Genomic DNA, 20,154 nt, shown 5'->3' with positions numbered 1-20,154 from the left:
ACCTATGTATCCCATACCACATGGGCACATAATTAGGTATATGACATTTTTACTCCTACAGTTATTGAGCGTAATGATTTCTGTGTTGCCCCATTAAGGGTCACTGCTTTTGTCATGATACATAAATCGCACACACTACAATTCCTGCATCTATAATTGCCTTTGGCTTTCTCCCCTGTCAAGGTATTTTGTGTCGCAGTAGGCTCTTCTCTGTAGGTGTATACTAGGGAATTTCGCAGATTTTTATTTTTCCTAAAAGCATATAAAGGTTTGGGAAGATTGCTATCTTCCCCATCGTTCAAAAATTTCCAATTATGATTGATTATATTTCTTAGTTTGTTACTGATCTCAGAGTACTGGCTCACCATCACTAGCTTGTCCTGTTGTATATTTTTACTACCTCCTTGAAGGAAGCTAGCCCTGTTATAGAACCTAGCTCTCTTAAAAAAGTGATTAGTTAGCTTTTTAGGATAACCTCTTTCTTTAAATTTTTGTTTCCATTTTTCAGAGTGCGTATAAAAATCTTGTAGAGATGTACAATTTCTATGCAACCATAGAAACTCCCTGAATGGTATGTTGTCTTTTTGACTCTTTGTGTGATAACTGCTATAGTGTAGCAGTGTGTTCCTATCTGTGGGTTTTGCAAAATACTCCACTGCTAGATGTCCTTCCACATGTTTTATAGTAATATCCCAAAAATTAACTCTAGTATTGCAATAATGGGCAGTGAACTTCACATTTTTATCACCCAAGTTCAACCATTCCAGGAATTCATTCAATGATTCAGTTGGGCTGCGTCATATGAAGAAAACATCATCAATGAAGCGAAGCCAATTATGGATGTTTTCATAGATCGGGGAGATTTGATTGTGTATGTGTTTCTCCTCAAATGCCCCGACATATATTCAGGCCAGAATTGGGGCGCAAGTTGAGTTGCTCCCATGCTGGTCCCCTTCTGTTATATACATAGGTCCTCTTTGAATAAAAAGATGTTATTTAGTAGTACCATCGATACACAGTGTAAGGTAAATCCTTTGTTAGCACCAACTATCTCTAAGTTATCTAAGGGTCTCCTTACTTCCTCAATAGTATCTCTCTGTGGTATGTTTGTATATAGTGCTTCAATATCAAGGGTCACCATATATTCTGTGTTACTATTGAACTCCAGTCCTTCGATCTTAGTTATCGTTTCTGTTGTGTCCTTTATAAAGGACTTCTGTTTTTTAACCAGAGGTTTTAAAAAAAACATCAGCGTACTTGCTAAGAGGTTCTAGGAGCAAATCAATGGAAGCCACAATGGGTCTAAGTGGGGAATTTAAAAGATTCTTATGGACCTTGGGGAGTCCATAAAACGCCTGCATTTTAGGGTTTCTCTTGTTCAAGAATTGGTATTCTTCTACACTGATCCATTCCTCATTTTTGCCTAACTCTATTAGTGATTTTACCTCGGTTTTTAATCTATCTAGTCTTGCACGGGGGACTCTCTGGTAATGTTCAATAGTAGAGAGAAGTTCTAAGGCTCGTCGTTCGTAGTCCCCAGAGTCAAAGACTACTACCCCTTTCCCTTTATCTGCTGGCTTTATTGTTATACTATTATCCAAAGAAAGGGATTCCATAGACTGTTTCTGTTCCTTCGATATATTGTGTGTCTGGAACTGCTTCTCCTTTAGGAGATTTCCTACCTCCATTTTGACCACCGCTTCGAATATATCCACATTTTTACCCACCATCCCCAGTTGTAGGGTGAAAGTGGATTTAGGCCGTAGTCTGGAATCCTGGGGGGATTCTCTATTAGGTCTATCCTCAAAAAACCTATGTAGTCTTACTTTTCTGAAGAATGCCCAAAAGTCCTTTTCCATTTGAAATTTGTTCACCCCCGTGGAGGGAACAAAACTAAATCCCTACCTCAAAACCTCTTTCTCAACTCTATTCATTTGTCTATTAGATGGATTAATAATAGGGGTTTGTTCTAACACCAGTATTTCTGGCTCCTTGTCCTGATGTACTCTTGTGGTTGTTGGTTTCTCAAGTATTCTTGGGGTTGCTGATTTATCATACCCTGGTTTCTCAATGGTGTCCCTCTGCCTCTGTTTGAGTATCCCCTTTGGGGTCTCTGTGGTCTGGATCCTAACCCCCCCCCCTCAAATTATTTATCTAATCCTGGTCTAGATCCCGCAATTCCATTTTTGATCTCCTCATCTCCGCTGCTCTCTGATGTATCAGAGAAATTTACATGTTTGGGGCGTCAGTAGTTATAAAATCTTGTCCTCTGTGGTCTTTCCCAATGTTGTTCTTGTTTTTCTGTGTAGTGTGTAGTAATCCTTCTTAAGGTAAGGATACACACTCTCATAACTAAATCTACTCATGTGTTTTTTTAGTTTGAGTGTTTTTTTATTTATAAGGTACTCCTGATAGCCATAGATATCCTGATTTATCTCATCTAATTTCTTTTTTTGCGTCTTCAAGGGCATTACTCTCCTGTAGGGCTAATTCAAGCTCTTCTATTTCTTTCTTCTCTATCAGGATGGTCTCTTGTGCAGTTTCTATAATGAGCAACATTCAGTCTCTACTACAACGGTTAGAGATCAGTGTCCAGGTGTCTAAACATTTTTTATTATTGACAAATAGCCCTGGTTCATTCCTCACTTGTAGTCCTATGGGGATTGTCCCTGATCTCACATACTGGATGAGGAAGTCTGAATGTAGTTCTGTTCTAATCATTTTCTTTTTAAGGTTAATTAGCTGATTTCATTTTTCCCCTCCATTAGGGATAATAGTTACACTATGTCCATTTATGTTACTAGTGTCACAAATTTAATTAAATTGTTCCTCACTAAAACCAAAGGTTTTTAGTGTTTCCATGTTTCACTATGACTATAGTGCCTCTCCGACCAAAGGTCGTACAATTCCCTTGAAAGGTGGGGCCACCTCTCTTGTTTTAACACAACCTCTAGGAGCCACAGGGACACAACAAGCTTCTAGAGGCCTACCTGCAACTGCTCAGCTGGTCACCACCTAATGGACCTGCCTGGACCTGCCGGAGCCTTGCTGCTGGTCTCTGCTGGAGTTAGCCCTGATCCCCAAGGGGCACTCCCCAGGTCCTGAATGCTTGACTGGCATCAGTAAAAACACCTACTCAATAAAAGGAGTATATCCTGAAGTTGTGGCTCCTCACAACCACAAAGTGACATATTCACGCTGAGAAGCAACTGCCCATGACAACTGCCAACATGAAGCATAATTAGGATTGGCTGTTCACACAACAGCGACGACCTCCCGTGGCTCTCAAGCTGATCCTCGCACCAAAAGCATCCTCCTCACTGCCGTCTCCAATCCAAACTGAACTCTTCACCATGGACTTAAGAAGGTAACTCCTCAGTAGGACAAATCTGGTCCCTGTATCTGACCAGTGTTCTATCGCTGTTGGCCTGAATTTCTAAATTTCCCTCAGTCTACCGTCATCACATAACAGTCAAAAGAACTGAGAATCATAGATGAGAAGGAATAATAAGTAAGCAAAACAAACATAGTTGTTGCTGGTAGAACTGTTGTGTTACATTTATGCTAAGGGACTGCATTGCGTGTTTGGCCAACCAAGAAGGTGGGTTTGCTGGCTATGGAAAGTCTAGGCTTTTAATTTTATCAACTAGGGCCCTCTTGAGGGTAGGATGCACTGATCATATCAGAAATCTATATCACACAAGGCACAGTAGCTTGGTGCTGTACTGATGACACTGATTTAATTTGTGAATATCTTTGGGCCGGGAGGTTTGTAGATAAAGGAAATCAAGTGTGTGTTGGAATGTGAAGGAGTCTGTAATTGACATGTAGATTTTTATAACCTGATTTATCCTTCTAGTTTTTGCTTTAATCTTTCCTGGTGGGCTCCATTGGTTTCTTTCCCTAATGGCATTAAATAGAGTTTCGTTCTCACTGGTATTATAGGATGACTCTGGTAATGTCGTAGACCTTGGCTCACCAAGCTTGCAGTGGAGAGTGTAACTTAGATGGAGGTCTTTTTTCTGTTGCCTCCATGACTAAAGGTATGCCTTACATAATCAATTACGATCTAGGATCCGCTATAGCTGATTGTAATCTATTCAGCAGTTTTACATCACAAATGACAGACTACAAGTTCACAAAGATATTCCATTGGGTTTCAGGGTGTAATTTGTTAATAAAAAGAAGTATCAGAATCAAATTGCTTACACCAGACTTTTGGTCAAAAAGAAATTCTGCCACTGAATTTTCCATTGCAGTTATTAAAGTGTTTGCCTTTGGGAATGCCATACAGTCAAAGCCAGTCTTTCCTAACTGTGGAGGCTGAGGACCCACAGAACTCAGATGTGCTCAAAGCTGAGTCAGCCAAAAAAGTGAGAAAGGTGCGCCAAAGGCAAGCCCATCTGCGCCGTCCCCGACCCAAACGCGACCAGCGCCAGGAAACCTGGACCTCCGCACCGCAAATGCTTCAACCCATCGGCACTCCACGCACTCAACCCAGGTCCCAACAACAACTGCAAGCTAGCCTCACCAGCTGACACCCACGGACCCTTCAGCTGTCAATGCTGCCGGCAGACCTGCAGCGCCGACAAGACCACTGATCCACCACAACCCGCCCGCAAGAACACAACAGCACCGAAGACCCTGCAATGCATCCTCCTCAACGTACGATCCCTCCACAAACACGCCACCAAAATCTGGGACCTCCTTGACAGCACCACACCGGACGTCCCATTCTTCACTGAAACCTGGACCAACACCACCTAGGAACCGGACATCACCATTCCCAAAGGATACAAGATCTCCCGGAAGGACCACCCCAGCCGCCCTGGAGGAGGAATCGCCATCATCCACTAGTCCATCCTCTGGCTGAGCACACTCCCCGACGAGCACACTGAACTGATGGAACACTTACACTTCAAGATACAGGCCAACCCCACCACCACCGTCCAAGGAACCCTCATCTACTGACCCCCCCGGACCCCGCGGACCATTTAACCAACTCCATCACGGACATCATCTCACCGCAAGCCATCGCATCCACCAACTACAGCTTGCTGGGAGACCTCAACTTCCACCTCTACAACCAATTAGACCTCAACACCACATCCCTCCTGGAAAACCTCCACAACATTGGACTCTGCCAGATTGTTACTGAACCAATGCACTCAGCAGGACACACCTTCGACCCCCTCTTAACAACAGGGAACTCCATCACTATCAGCCACACCACCCAACTCCCGTGGACAGACCATCGATGCGTCCACTTCTCCTTCAGAACACCCACCATCCACAGACCCCAGCACCTGCTCCCACCAAGAAACTGGACCAAAATCATCAACGACCAGCTCACCGCCACACTCGGCAACTCCACCCCAACCATCGTGGAAGACGACGACCCCAACACCGCTGCCCAAACTCTGCACAGATGGATCTCCGACAGTGCCAACACCATTGCCCCCCTCAAGAAGAACAACACACGCGCCAAAAAAAGCCAGATAGTTTACCACCGAACTTCGAGAGTCCAGACGCACATGCTGCCGCCTCAAAAAGCCCTGGAGTAACTCCAAATCCACAGAAGCCTACAACAACTGCAGATCCGCAGCCCACTACCAACTCATCAGAAATATGAGAAAAACAGCAATATCCACACATGCGCACAACAGCAAAGAGCTCTTCAGCATCATCAAGGAGTTCGCCAAACCCACCAGCGAGTCTACAGCCATCACTCCCTCTCAAGACCTCTGTGATATACTCAGCACCTTCTTCCACCACAAGATCAAGAACATTTACAACAACTTCGACGAAGACAGCCAACACACTGAACCCTCACCGTCCATCCCCAATACCCTGAAGCCAATGATTGACAGCTCGACAGGCATCACCACCGAAGACACACTGAAAACTATGAAGTCAGTACACTCCAGGGCCCCCACGGATCCCTGCCCCACCACATCTTCAACAGAGTCACCAACACCATCGCACCCATGCTTCGCCACACAATCATCTGCTCCCTCGCAAATGCCTCCTTCCCCGATGACTGGAAGCACACTGAGATCAACCCACTCCTGAAGAAGCCCTCAGCGGACCCCACCAACCTCAAAACCTACAGACCCATCTCCCTGCTCCCGTTCCCAGTGAAAGTCATTGAGAAAGCCAGCAACAGCCAACTCGCCACCTTTGTCGAAGAGCACAACATCCTCGACCCCTCCCAATCTGCATTCAGAAAAAGACACAGCACAGAAACCGCCCTCCTCGCCTCTACAGATGACATCTGCTCCCTCCTACGCAAGACTTTCAAATGGTTCTACCTCGAGCACAGAAAGACCGTCACTCACACCCTCGTCACCAGCAGACTTGACTACGGCAACGCACTCTACGCCGGAATAAACAAAGAAATCACCGCAAGCTACAAAACATCCAGAATGCCACCGCAAGACTGGTCCTCAATCTGCCAAGACACTGCCACATCTCCCAGCACCAGCGCACACTCTATTGACTCCCCATCAAGGCTAGAATCACCTTCAAGATTCTAACCCACACACACAAAGCCCTCCACAACACTGGGCCTGCATACCTGAACAGCCGACTCAAATTCCACTCACCCCAAAGGACCCTGTGATCAGCCCAGCTCTCCTACTCCATGGTCCCCCGCACCAGGAAGTCCAGATCGGGAGCCGCTCCTTCTCCTTCCTCGGGGCCAGAGTTTGGAACACCCTACCGCTCCACCTCAGACAGACAACATCACTCCCCATCTTCATGAAAAACCTCAAAACATGGCTCTCCGACAGACCTCCTCCTTGATGGGCTGAAACCTGCACCTCTCCCCTTCCCCAGTGCCTTGAGACCCTCACGGGTGAGTAGTCGCGCTCAACAAACCCATGATTGATTGATTGATGAAAGATTTCTTAAATTGTCTATAAATTCGCTTTAAGCAATATTTAAGTTTTAGAAAAAATAGTCTCATTTCTGCCAGCCCACCAAATCTAAATGTGTCTGCTGATTTGATGGATGCCTTTAGCCGGAAGTTGATCATGTCCCCGTGATGGTAACCATTCGGTTAGAAAAAAATGTGATGACAGGTCTGTAAAATCAAGGCGCATGCCCTGCCATCACTTATATTATTTCATAATTAACTAATACCACACATGCGTTGGGAGCTGTCTCCCTGTGCATGTGGCAGCTCCCAGGAAAAAAGCATTCTCTGGTGCTCTAAATGAGGACCAAAGTGTCTTTTTGCTTGGTTTTGTTTTGTGTACAATAGAGGACTTTTTAGAAATCAAAAGCAGTTCATGTTCTGACAGAGAACAAACATTCATATAACTTCTGTTGTATTTTGGCTGATTCAAAGTGAAAAATGAAATCTCGTATTTTCTCATGTTTGTGCGGTTTACAAGCCACATTGTTATCTGAGAAATATGTTTTTCCTAGAGATACAAAAGAAGATTGTTAAATGTTTGCATTTTTTATTAATGTTACGCTTTGTATTTTAGATGTGACCCTTGCAAGAACTGATAACAAGTAATTAATAGCTGCTGTTAAGCTGAGTGTCTTTTGCAAAGGAGATTTTGGTGCTAGTTGCACAGTTGCATAGCTAGCCTTATAGCAGCCCGTGGCGGTCCCTACTTTTGCCGCCCTGGGGTGACCTCATCCAATGAAGAGGGGGGTGCAAGCGAGATTCAGCGGCAATTGCCCCCACGCAATCGTCAAAATGTAGAGAGGGGTGAATGCCGCCCCCTAGACGGAAGGTAGGCGCAGGAGGAGGCCGCTGCCCCCAAAACTAGTGCTGCCTGGGGTGGACAGCACCCCGCCCCCCCCCCCCCTGATATACCACTGTAGTTGCAGTTTGTGGGTAGCTCGGCAGTGCTCAGTTGGAACAGGTGATGTCGGTGGAGTCCACCGATACTCATTTTAGGGGAGCCGACAATTTATTTCCTAATCAGACATTGACCGAGAGAAAGAGAGAGAGATGCAAGCACAGGGTAAAGTGGAAGAAGTGAATGACCGTAAAACAGTGACAAAGGGAGAAAGCAGGAACCTGCAAGAATGAGATAATGGGGCAGGAGTGTTTGGTAATAATTACAGAGGCATGAGGTGGATTCAAGACAGCTCATTCAGCAGGAAAACATTTAATAGCACTGACCGAGGGCTTCTGAGTAGCTGAGCAGTGTTCTGGGCAACTTCACTCATTCCTTTTCAAATTAAGCACTGTAGGTTGGCATTTACTTACTTCAGAAACAACATTACCATTAGCAATTGGCATCTTTGGTAACTTTCTCCGCAGAGAAGGCAACATTTGAATGGGCATGACTCTTTTTTCGCCCTGCAGATTTGCATAGTAAAATTAGCTTGACATCTTTCTCCTATATTTGTGGCCCAACAAAGGTCACCATTTCCAGGTATTCCGGTTAGTGACTTTTCACAAAGTTGAAATTCAAGCATTAACTAAGAAAAATGTGCAGGAAAGAGACCCATAATGATTTCAGCCCCACGACATTTCGATCAATGGGTGATTTACAGAACACTCAAATTGCCAGCCCTGTTTTATGTGCCCTGTGACTAGCAGGGTTTCTTAGACATTATGGCCTCCTCTGAGTTCACTTCAGCAGGTGCCGTCTAAATCAATGCCATCAAATTGTACGACACTTCACATTTTAAAATCTAAGTGGAAATACATTCAAGAAGTTTTAATTAGTGACCCAAAACATATCCTGTAACTTTTTAGCACCCCTGGGGTGATCTGCAAATACTCCTCCTGTGTGCACTTGCTGCCTGCTTTACATGTTTAAATGGCTGGCAAAATGTTTTTAACGAGATACAAATCTCAGAGATCATTAATCAATATGTTCAATGTTATTTGTGATAATTCATCATGGCATGATATTAATGGGTTGCCGTACCCTTCAGAGGTGAGATTAATGCAAATGAGCAGCCACAATTAACTTTACTGCTCCCAACTCACAGAAATGGACAGATGATTATAAATGACAAGTATATGTCAATTACAATATCCAATAAAGTGAAGCTTAGAGGGCAATCTATCCGCTTTTATTGCTCTTTCTTGGTGCAGATGAGCTTAGCTCAGCCCACTGTTGTCAGAGAGCTCCACTGTTTCAGAGCCTGTGTTTTGTCGCAGTTGATGTATTTTTCACAAACAGACATACAGTTAATAAGGTTTTATTCAAAACAATCCTTAGAATTAAAAGGATCACAACTCAAAGGAGCATCACTTAAATAAGGTGAGAATGTAATGAAAAGTATGTTTTCTCTGCCATTTCTCTATTAAACTTTGGAATGCCTTATGCCAAAATAATCTCACATTCATATACGGCACGGTGCTAGCTCCACATTTACCAAGCTTATGTGTTTAATGCTCATTTTCTCTTAAAACTTTGTAATATCTTAATGTAGATTGCTTCAGATTGTTTTGGTGAATATAGAGTAATTGATTGGAATTACAGTTTGAGGAGTGATGGGTCTACAGTCAGAATTCAGTTTTTGATAACAATTATATCAAACAGTTTGCAATACAAGCCATAGTTGGATATTTGTATACTAAACATACCACATGAAATACCCAAAATGTGTGGAAAGGGGGTGTGGGGGGGGACTAAACACACAAGACAAATAATGGGACATACATACAATCTGGTAACATTAGACACTTTCTTAAAAAACACAACTCCCATGGGGAATGCCTTTCCTCAAAATATTAGCCGGAGTGTCCTGAAGAATAAAGCCGCCCTTGGAACCTTATTTAAGGGAGCAAACCCCTTCACAGCTCCAAGTAGGAGACATTCAAATGCCTCCAATGAACATACATAATCCATCCCACTGGCAATCCTGGACTTCAATGGTATCAAGATATAATCATAGAATCGCAGACTGACCGCATGCTTGCTCAATTCAAATTCCTTCAATGGCCTGAGCAGTCTTCCTAGGAGAAAATCCATTGACTGGTGCCACTGTACCCTAGCTGACATACTTCCTTTTCACTTCTGCCACTTATGCTGGTAAGCCTGTATGCAGTGGTTGGATGTTGTTGCTTTGCTGCTCTTGATATCTAATGTTTAATCCCTGATATGTGAGGTGGCATGTCAAAGTCTAAGGATAATGGTTTTGTCAGCGAGGAATGTATAGATTGCCACCCAGTGACGAGACTCGCTATGAAACATTGGACAATGAGTATAGAAGCCATCCTGCCACTGGTAGACACAATTCTGTCTTCTTCTGTTTTTCCACCAATAAACCTGCAATATTCTAGTTCCTATTGTGCACTTTATAAAGCACAGTCAACAACCCAAAAGTACATAACTATAGAAATGCTGGGAAAGCTGCATAAAAAAACTGCTAAAATGAAACATGATAAAGGAGAAACCTTTGCAGGGGAACAACGGTAAAGGGATGTACGACATTACAACGCGTGTTATTACAACGCGTGCAGTTACATCGCATGCGTTACAACGCATGCGATGTTACAACGCTATGCCATTACAACGCAAGTCTTTACTTCGACTTGCGCTAGATGGCGTGCTAACATTAGAAAAGTGTAATTTACTATTCCAACTCCAGTCCGCTTAGCAGTAGGGAAGGTGTTGGGATAGTAAACTACACTATTTGTAATGTTAGCACGCCATCTAGCGCAAGTTGATGTAAAGACTTGCGTTGTAATGGCATAGCGTTGTAACATCGCATGCGTTGTAACGCATGCGATGTAAAAGCTGCGCGTGGTAAATACCGCGTTGTAATGGCTGATCCCCACGGTAAAGAGATGAAGACAAAGTAAACAGTAAGAAGAAAGAAAGAGAAGCAGTTTCTATGAAAAGTGGCAACATGAAGACTGGTTGTTGGACTACATGTATTTATTTTTGTGTTTGTATATTTGTTTGTTTTTTGGTATTCTGTAGCGCGAACCAGACCGCCTACTGTAACAGAGTGCTTTATATCAAAGTACAAAAAGAAAATATCAGAAAATCATGGAGTATAAAACCAAAATCTGTTGTACAATAAGATTGGAGCAGGGAACACAGTATGATCTTGGCCTGTCAGCTCTCCTCATGTCGATACTTTTTTGGTTACATTATCAGTGAGAAAAGACACACAGCACGAGATTTGGATATGAAGTCCTGCAGTTGCTAGTTTTTGCAATTAAAAAGCAGAGGTGTTTTTTTCACCTTACTCAACTTGCTATTAGCAACACATGACAACACATCCACCCGAGAGGGAGACCAGTCCTCCCCTGAGTGACCCACATGTGACATCATAAATGCATATCAAGGTGCATGGCTGTTGCAGCATTCCTTTTTGCTGGCCTTTGTTGCCCCAACAAATGATGAAATTGCTGCTGCCAGGTCACTACTCATATCGTTGCCCCCAAGACTGCCACTTATGTTTATTTGTACCACTGGAGTACCTAGTGGAAGGGTGAAAGGCAGGCTTTATTTTTCTGGATTCCCCATCGATAGCATGATCCACAAAAGAAAGTGCCTGCTGCATTCCAGGAATCTCCATTCACTGACCATTTTGGCACATGTGGACAACAGACATTTGGCATGGAGCAAATGTGGTGGGCAGACTGGCTCTGACCTCTGTCTGTCCTCCCTACTCACAACCTCCATTTCCTCAATTAGAGAGGATGTTAGAAACTGAGTTTCTGGTTGGCAGAGTTATGCACCCTGTCCAAGCAGGAACAACAATCCTAGTCAGGGTAAGTCAGATACACACCCTAAATTAACCTGTGCTCATCCCCTGGTAGTTTGGCACAAAGCAGTCAGGCTTAACTTAAGAGGCAATGTGTTAAGTATTTGTGCAACACGTCAAACAGTAAAACAGTGTAAACACCACATAAAAATATACCACACCTGGTTAGAACAACAGAGCTTAATTTAGTGAACAACACAAGACCACAATTATAAAAATCCAATAAGTAGAACCAGGGTTATTAATTTTTAAAGAATATCTTGAAATGCAGTGCTTAAAATCTTAAAGCGCCAACCGGGGCTATCTGGTCATGCTAGACTGGGTCAAATCCAAAGGTTCAGGTAGAATGCAATGGAGCATGGGTCGGATACAGAGACCAGCCTTGGCCCTCTGAAAGAGTACCTTGGTTTGTGGTTATGTCAACATTGAGGATAGGCTGCGAGGAGCAAAGGAGATGATGCATCGATCCTTGGGATGTAGGTGATGCGTCAGCTCCAAAATGAGCAAAGTCGAAGATGTGTCAGGAATGAAGGTGATGCGCGGCACCGTCAATGATGCGGTGCAGTTAATCCTCCCAGCAGATGGCAATGGAGATGCACCAGTACCAAGCTGCGCAATGGCGTAGGTGTGTGGACTTCTGATGGTGTAACACTTTATACTCACTTCCAAGGACCCAGGACTGGATTGGTTCCACTTGGCAGGGCAAGACTCACAGTTGGAAGAGTCCAGGTACTGTGGCAGGGTTGTGAAGTGGTTGGAGGTCTTTTGTGTCCCTCACACTTCAAACAGGGGGTAAGTAGACAAGCACTTTGAGTCACTCTGGCTTCAAGTGGTGTAGGTCCAGTGTTTCTGGGCAAGGCCAGGAGGGTAGTAGGAATGCAGGGCAGCACAGCAGAAAAGCAGTTCTTCCAGAGCAGCAGTCCAGCAGAGTGGCAGTCCTTCAGTAGCAAAACAGTCCTTCTTCCTGGCAGAGTATCCACAGGTCCAGAAATGTACTAAGTTGGTGGGGTCAGAATTCCAGTTTTTATGCCCAGTGGTTCCTTTGAAGTGGGTCGGCCTTAAAGAGGGGATTTGAAAGGCACAGATATCCTCCATTCTTGTCCTGGCTCCAGACTCATGACAGGGGGTTAAGCAGTCGTTTGTGTGTGCACAGGACACGTCCTATCCAGGTGTAAGTGTGAGGCTGCTCCTAGCTCCTCCCTCCCATCCTGCCCAGGACGGCTCACAGGATGTGGAGTCCCATCAGTCATACCTAAGCTCCCTATGCATGTGGGGTTTAATAGGGAATGCCCAGTTGTCACCCACCCCAGACGTGTTTTGAGACAAGCAGCAGGCACACAGGGCTGAAAAGCAGAAAAACAGCATATTTTTCAAAGTGCCATTTTTAAAATTGTAATGATAAATTCGACTTTACCATTTCAGAACATTTATCAATAACATTCATCCATAGGTAGTAAACATGACAGCTCTACCTTCTTCCAATAAGATGTAACAAGGGATCCCCAATGTTAACCTATGGGAGGGGTATACCTCACAGTAGTGAAAACCTAATTTGGGAGTTTTTCACTTCCAGAACAGATAAAACAAAAAAGTATATGATATGCCTATTACTTACACAGCACCCTGCCTTATTGGCTACCTAGGACCTACTCTAGGGGTGACATATATAATGAAAGAGAGTTTCAGTATTGGCAAGGGGTTTTCAATGCAAAGTTGGCATGGCAATGTAAACTGAAAACACAGGTTCTGCAGAGACAGGCCTGAGGCAGGTTTTAAAGGGTTACTTAAGTGGGTGGCGCAATCAGTGCTGCAGGACCACCAGTAGCATTTTATTTACAGGCACAGAGGACACTTAGTGCACTTTACTAAGAACGTATAAGTACATTTATTATGACAATTGTGGTTAAGCCCATGTTACCAAGTTTTAGAGAGAGATCACATGCACTTTAGCACTGGTTGGCAATAGTGAAGTGCCCAGAGTCCGAAAGCCACAAAAATAAATCCAGCAAAATGAGGAGGAGGAAGGCAAAATGTTTGGGGTGAGCCTGCGGAGAGGGCCATTTCCAACAGAGGACATGGGGATACTTCCTTGGCAGGTTAGATAAATTGTTTTATTTTAGTGTTCATCATGATAGGTATATAAACACGTTTATTTTCAAAATACATCTGTCTCTAATAAGGCACCAAAACACCATGGCACAAATATTAAAAGTATATTGTTGTGGAATCCAGTTTATATATTGAATGAACAAAACAATTAATTTGTATTTAGTGAAGACAGTTGTAGTAATGATTTTTTTGTTGAGCCATGTTTTCCAAACATGGACAATTCCCTGACTCTTGCAAATGTACTTTCTTTCTTGTTGATGGATTTTTGTAGGGGCCTGTACACCCCTTGCTTTCACACAGTTCAGCTGTGCCACATTGCTTCCTTCTCAATTTCATGTGTTTTCATCCAGCGCTTACTTAGAGCCAGTAATTGCTGGTGAGCACCACCAGCACTTCTTTATGGGTGCCAGCACTTATTTTTCCGCATCTGATATTTATACAGTTCAAGAGAGGGAAAAACGGAGGAAGAGAAAGACAGCAAAACTGGGAAAGAAGGAACTGCAAGAGTGAGATATAGGGACCGCAGCGTCTGGTATTGAGTTAAAGAGGCCTGAGGTGGTTTGAAGACTCCAGCCTCGGCATTCGGGCACTCACTTTTAATTGCACCTGATGCAGGTTTATTCAAAATGGCCAATTTATGCACATGTACCCTCCATCTCTGTCTATTGATGAGGTCCTGCATGTGACTGCACATATAGGAATTACGGGTTTTATGGCAAGCACAACACAGCTGCATCTTTCCCAAGGTCAATTTCAGTGGATCAAACCTGACAATATTTATGGGGGAAATGCCTGGCTGATACTGAGACATAAGAATTTGATACTGTAAGTATCAAAATCTGCATTTTACTACTTATCTTTTAGGGAAAAGGCAATAATTATTGCATCAGATAAATTCTAAACGCCTTGTGTCAGATTTTAGAGGCACTCATATTTAAGTCTTCATTCTACAATCAGGAATTCGAATTTTACAAGCTACCTGTTTACCACAATCATCTTCAACAATATTTTTACTTCATCAAAAAAGGGGGAAGGGAGGGGCATTGACTCGCTCAAAAGCGGCAGGAGTCTCTCCACAGCAAATGCTTCATTTTGCGCATGTGGAGTCAAACAAGGACTCTGTGAAGGAGAGAGATTACCCTGCCATCAATAAATTAGAAATTTAAAGAAAGCTGCATATCACCTTAACACACCATTGTTCATTAGTTGTTTTATGTTTTTGTGGTTATAAATTAATGAAATATTTAGCACATATTCATTTTCTTACAATTTATGTTCAATACAGGAGTTGAACACTTGTTTACACATTTTTCCACTGCTTAAAACAGAAACAAAGTTGTTTGATCCTTAACACTGTTGCTGACATTTCATGTTAAAATATTACAGACGGTGCAGAACCTGCTTTTCAAAGATTAAATATTGCTACTAATTAACCAGCAGCGTCCAAAAACAGAAAAGGCAGTGCACTCTCCCAATATCTCCTATTTAATTGTACTTTGTCACCAACAAAAATATATCAAAGTTATGGTATTTCCCCTGACAAGAAGCTCCTTGCTTCTACATACTGTTATGGCTCTCTGCAGAGTAACCCAGAACTGCTGACAACCTTGAACACTGCTACAACACTATTACTGTACTTGGCAGATAAGTACCCTTGCGGCAGGAGAAGAGCTGTAATTTTGACTGTCACTTAGTATTAAACTGGATATTATTTCGCTGTATGTACATTTACACACTTATGCGCTCTAATCTGACTGCACTTCCTTGGTAGTGCAGCAGGACTGCTCAGCAAACTAGACTGGGTAGCTCTTGGGCTTCAAATTGGACTGCTCAGTTAATCCTAGGGTGTGTTTGACTAACACATTTTACTATTTTGCCACTTCTAATGTAATATGTTTCTCCAGCCTTCAAATGCTTTTCGCATGGCCTTACAGATAATAATTGGAATTGCCATGGAATTGTTTTCAAACAGATAATGTTACTGGAACATACTTCCTTTTGTTTGTTGTTATTTAATTGTGAGCTCCTTTGGGGCATTTATTTCATAACCAGGTCGCACAACTTGAATGTAAATGCCTGGATGAGGCATTCACTGATCAAAGCAATGTGTATAAAAAATGTGGTCACTTTATAAATAAAGTACACAAATGACTGGTATGATAATTTGGTTATAAAGAACTTTCAGATAACATAGGGGCTGATTATGATGGTGGGTGGACCCACCCTATCGGAAATTGGGACCACCGACAGGCTGTCGGTGGTCCTCTACGAGACATTACAATGAGACCACCACCACAGCGGTCGCAAGGCCTACCTTTTGTGTTGTGGCAAGTGCTGCTGGCTGCAGCACACGCCGCAATACAAAAAGGGGTCACTTTACATATCCCTGCACTACATGGCAAGCACTATGCTGTGCCTGCCACATGGTGCAGGGACATGTAGGGGGGGCACCATAGGTGCTCCCCAGTGCCTACATCGCAGGAGCCAAGGGGGAAGGAGGTCCCACTACGGGCCCCCAAATTCCGTTTCCGCCAGCCTTTTCATGGCTGGTTAACCAACATGAAAAGGTCGGCGAAAAGGGACATTGTAATCGCCAACCTAATCAGGCCCATAGTCTTTTGTTTCCTTTACTTTTTGCACACATCCACGCCAAATATGACATTGGCAGTGCCAACATAAAACTTGCACCTCCAGACAAACTTTGAAGCAAAAACAAGTAGAGGGAATAAGGTTTATTGGGCTGGATGTACAGAGGTTTTTGTCGTAGGCAGCTAGTGCTTTTGCACACTGAGGGCCACATGCACAAAGCATTTTTGCTGTATCGACCGTTTCTGACCGCACAAATGCTTTCTCATATGTATAAAGCAGAAATTGTGACTCGGTATTTGGAAGGGGCGTGTTTCGGGTATCCCTTTCAAATTCAGAATCTCAATGGTATGTATGAATGTTTTGCAACCGAATTACAGGTGCAAAACATTCATATTTTACCTAGACGTCAAAGAAGGTGAGAACCATTTGCAAATGGAAGAGGTCCCCAGGGACTCTTTCCCCATTGTTAATGATGAAAAAAACATTTTTTAAGAGCAGGCAGATGTCCCATTTCTAGTTTAATTTTTTCTTTTTAAACACATCCCATTTTCCTTTAAGGAAATAGGGCTATGTTAAAAAGAAAAAAAGATTGCTTATTAAACAGCAATCACAGACACGGTAGTCTGCTGACCTCAGCAGGCCACCATCCCTGTGATGGCTGTGATTCTTAATGGGTCGTAAATTGCGACTTACCTCATTAACATTCATGAGATAGGTCGATTTGCAAATACATTAGGAATCGCTATTTTATTTATACTTATTTTGTACATTAGAAATTGCAATTTTCTAATATTGATTCTATAAGAATCGCAGTTAGGAAATCGCAATCCATAACTTTTGTACATCTGGCCCCGAATGCTTTGCAATTTAACGTTCATTTTATCCTACGACGGCAGATGTACAAATCTTATGCGGTGCAAAATAGACATCCAGAATGATTCTCAACTTCTGCTTCATTAATTTTAATGAGGCCTACCTGAATGGATGAAAGTCTGAGAGATAAAGCAGTTGACCATTCTGGTATTCACAAAGTCAGAACTTCACTTCGTTTTTAGATTCCAGCCGCTATCCCTTAAAGGCATAGGGGTCTTCAATTAAAAAATAGTTCTCTGTGAATGATTTCTGACTCTCAACACACCTCTAATCCATTGCAATTTCCCTTTAACCCCTTCCGTGCTCCCGTCAGCCAACGCCCGTTGCGAGCACTACCTGGCTAGTGCTGCGCACGTCCGTTGGACGACGCGCCCCGCCCACTTTTTCAAACCACCGCACCGTGGCAGAATTCGCGCCACGGTTAAGCGGTTGCAAATCCTGTGATTTTGCAAATTACAGCTTTACATTTGCAAAAAGACTTTGTGCAACAGAAACGTGGTTGGTTTGTCCTAGTCTAAAATAACTGCCAAATTACTATCAATGCCTAGTTTTTATATATTTGATATCCGTGATGCTCTTTCTAAAGAAATAGGTAGGAATATATATTTAAAAAAAAGCTGTGCAAGAGAAAAGTGCAGCATGGCTTGTACATCTGGAGCAGACAGAGCCATGTTACAGTAGCATAAAGGTCCACTTTAATTTTAATAATCTTGAGAAGAATAATCTTACTTACTTTACTTATTAGAAAGCACTCTACAATCCCCATCACTGAGCAACAAATCAGTTTTGCAGCAGTGCCGGCTTCATCTATCAAACTATAAGAAAGTCAAACATAGATTGCTGCAAAGAGTTTCATAAACTTATGGAAGGTAAATCAACAGCACAGATTTGAAAGTATATATCCTGTCAAAAAGCCCTAGACAATTTAAGTCGCAGGAGAGATTGTGGACCCGATCAAAGACGCATATGGCTTGATTGTAGTGAATTGACAATGGAAGACACAAGGGCCCAGATTGTCAAAATGTTCACAGCACCCAAAGAAGTTGTGTGAGTGGGCAGAAAAGTGGCATATATACAAAGATATGGCGCTATCCTGCTCTCTCCCTAGCACTGGCCCATAATTAGACAGCTGAGCGCCATGCACACATCTTTGCTCCATAGTGCAAAGGTGTCTGAGGCTAGCATAGGTTTTGAACTAGAAGTGTGCCTTTGCTCAGACAAACTTATAAATGTTTGCCACTTCGGGTGTGTGCTATACAGTGCTGCACAAATGCAAAGTGGGAAGCATTAGGAGAAATAAAAGCATTTATACTTTTTAAAGCCTGCTTTCAAGTGGCGTTATTTTTTGGCACAAAACCCTGTCCACTATCGTAAGTAGATAGGGTTCTGTGTAAAAAAAACCATGGGTGGTTGCATGAGAATGTTCACTTACCACTTATGGAGCTCCCACTTTATGCGGAGTAATGTAAAGCAGCGCTTTGAGATGCTTTGATTTATTGCAGGCAACTGTTCAGCTCAAAGCAAGTTTTGTGCTGGAAAGCAAAACATTTTTTTTTTTTGCAGGTTTGCATCACTTCTGTGACACAAATCCAGCACAAAATGTTTGTTAATCTGGGAGTCTATATTCAAATGATCACTGTATAGCAACCATAAACTGGACCTCTCCACACCTCTACCCTCTATACAGGGACAAGGGCTGCCCGGAGTCAAAGATGGACTAGAAAACCAGCCCTGGCAATTACGTCAGTGTTGTGCTGGTGGGAACACTGCTGCTGCGCTTCTGTTACAGGGGGCTGATTGTGCAGCCCCAGTAACAAAAACGGCCCCCACCGTTTCGAAACCGGACCCACCTTTCCAGCTCACTGGGAAAACGCCCATTACACACTACGGCCAGTCCGGCCCTTCCCGGAGTGCAATGTAGGGTCAAGCACACATAGAGTAGGCTGCATGTGAAACCAATCTTATAATTTTCCCAGTTTTCAGTTTGTAATGCTAGGTCCAGACACCTCATCCACAAGACTCGAACACATCAGAAGGGCCTGTCAGAATGTCATGCATGAAGCAGACATAGTCAATGGGGCCAAGGGGGTAAAGATCATATTCAAATCACAGAATCTCAGCAATGAATTGAAGCAACTGAACAAGGGCACCACTGACTCATCTGTAGAGTTTACTATGCCATTAGCAAAGGGCACACTGGAGCAGGATGTTGATGATGGGACAGAGGGTAATCGTCAGTCAGGAGGGGAAGAACAGGAGTGAGGAGCATAATTAAGACAGGCAAGACTCACTTGTGTTTGGCTTCTCTCGCTAAAAGTGTTAAAAAGAATTCTTCTGCTCTTCATTTCTTCCTATAGAAAAATATTAGTTGATTAAACCATAATGGCAGGACTAAAATACTGTAATTCTTTCTGGAGTGTATCAGTGCTTTATCCAGAGGATTCAGATTAGTTAGAATTGCGCCAATAGTTGAAATCATGTCCCACACAGAAGCATGCATTTCTTTTAAATTACCTGGCCTTGCAGTAGTTGTGGTCAGAAAAGCCAGTGTCCATTTGCAATGCCACAGGGAGGACTCAAATATGCTGCTTGTTTGAGGCTCGGTCAGCAATCACGGTAGTGGCAGCTTGAGCAATTCGGCACGCCATAGGAACACTGTGGTACGCTGAGCACAGGGTGTACCACAGTCCATCAAGGTCTGGTGGCTCGGGGTGTGAGTGTCACCGAGGAGAGACATGCCTTCAAAAAGTGCACGGCTGACCTGGGACGGTTTGGCAGAGAACTTGCTGGTGGCACCGCATTCCTCTGATCCACCCAGCTCCAAGCAGGATCAGAGAAGTGTTGGCAATGGAGGGGGAAAGAAACTAGGGCCCCAAAGCACAA

Source organism: Triturus cristatus, chromosome 12 (assembly GCF_964204655.1).
Source record: "Triturus cristatus chromosome 12, aTriCri1.1, whole genome shotgun sequence".
Classification (NCBI taxonomy): domain Eukaryota; kingdom Metazoa; phylum Chordata; class Amphibia; order Caudata; family Salamandridae; genus Triturus; species Triturus cristatus.
Note: the sequence above shows the minus strand (reverse complement) of the source record.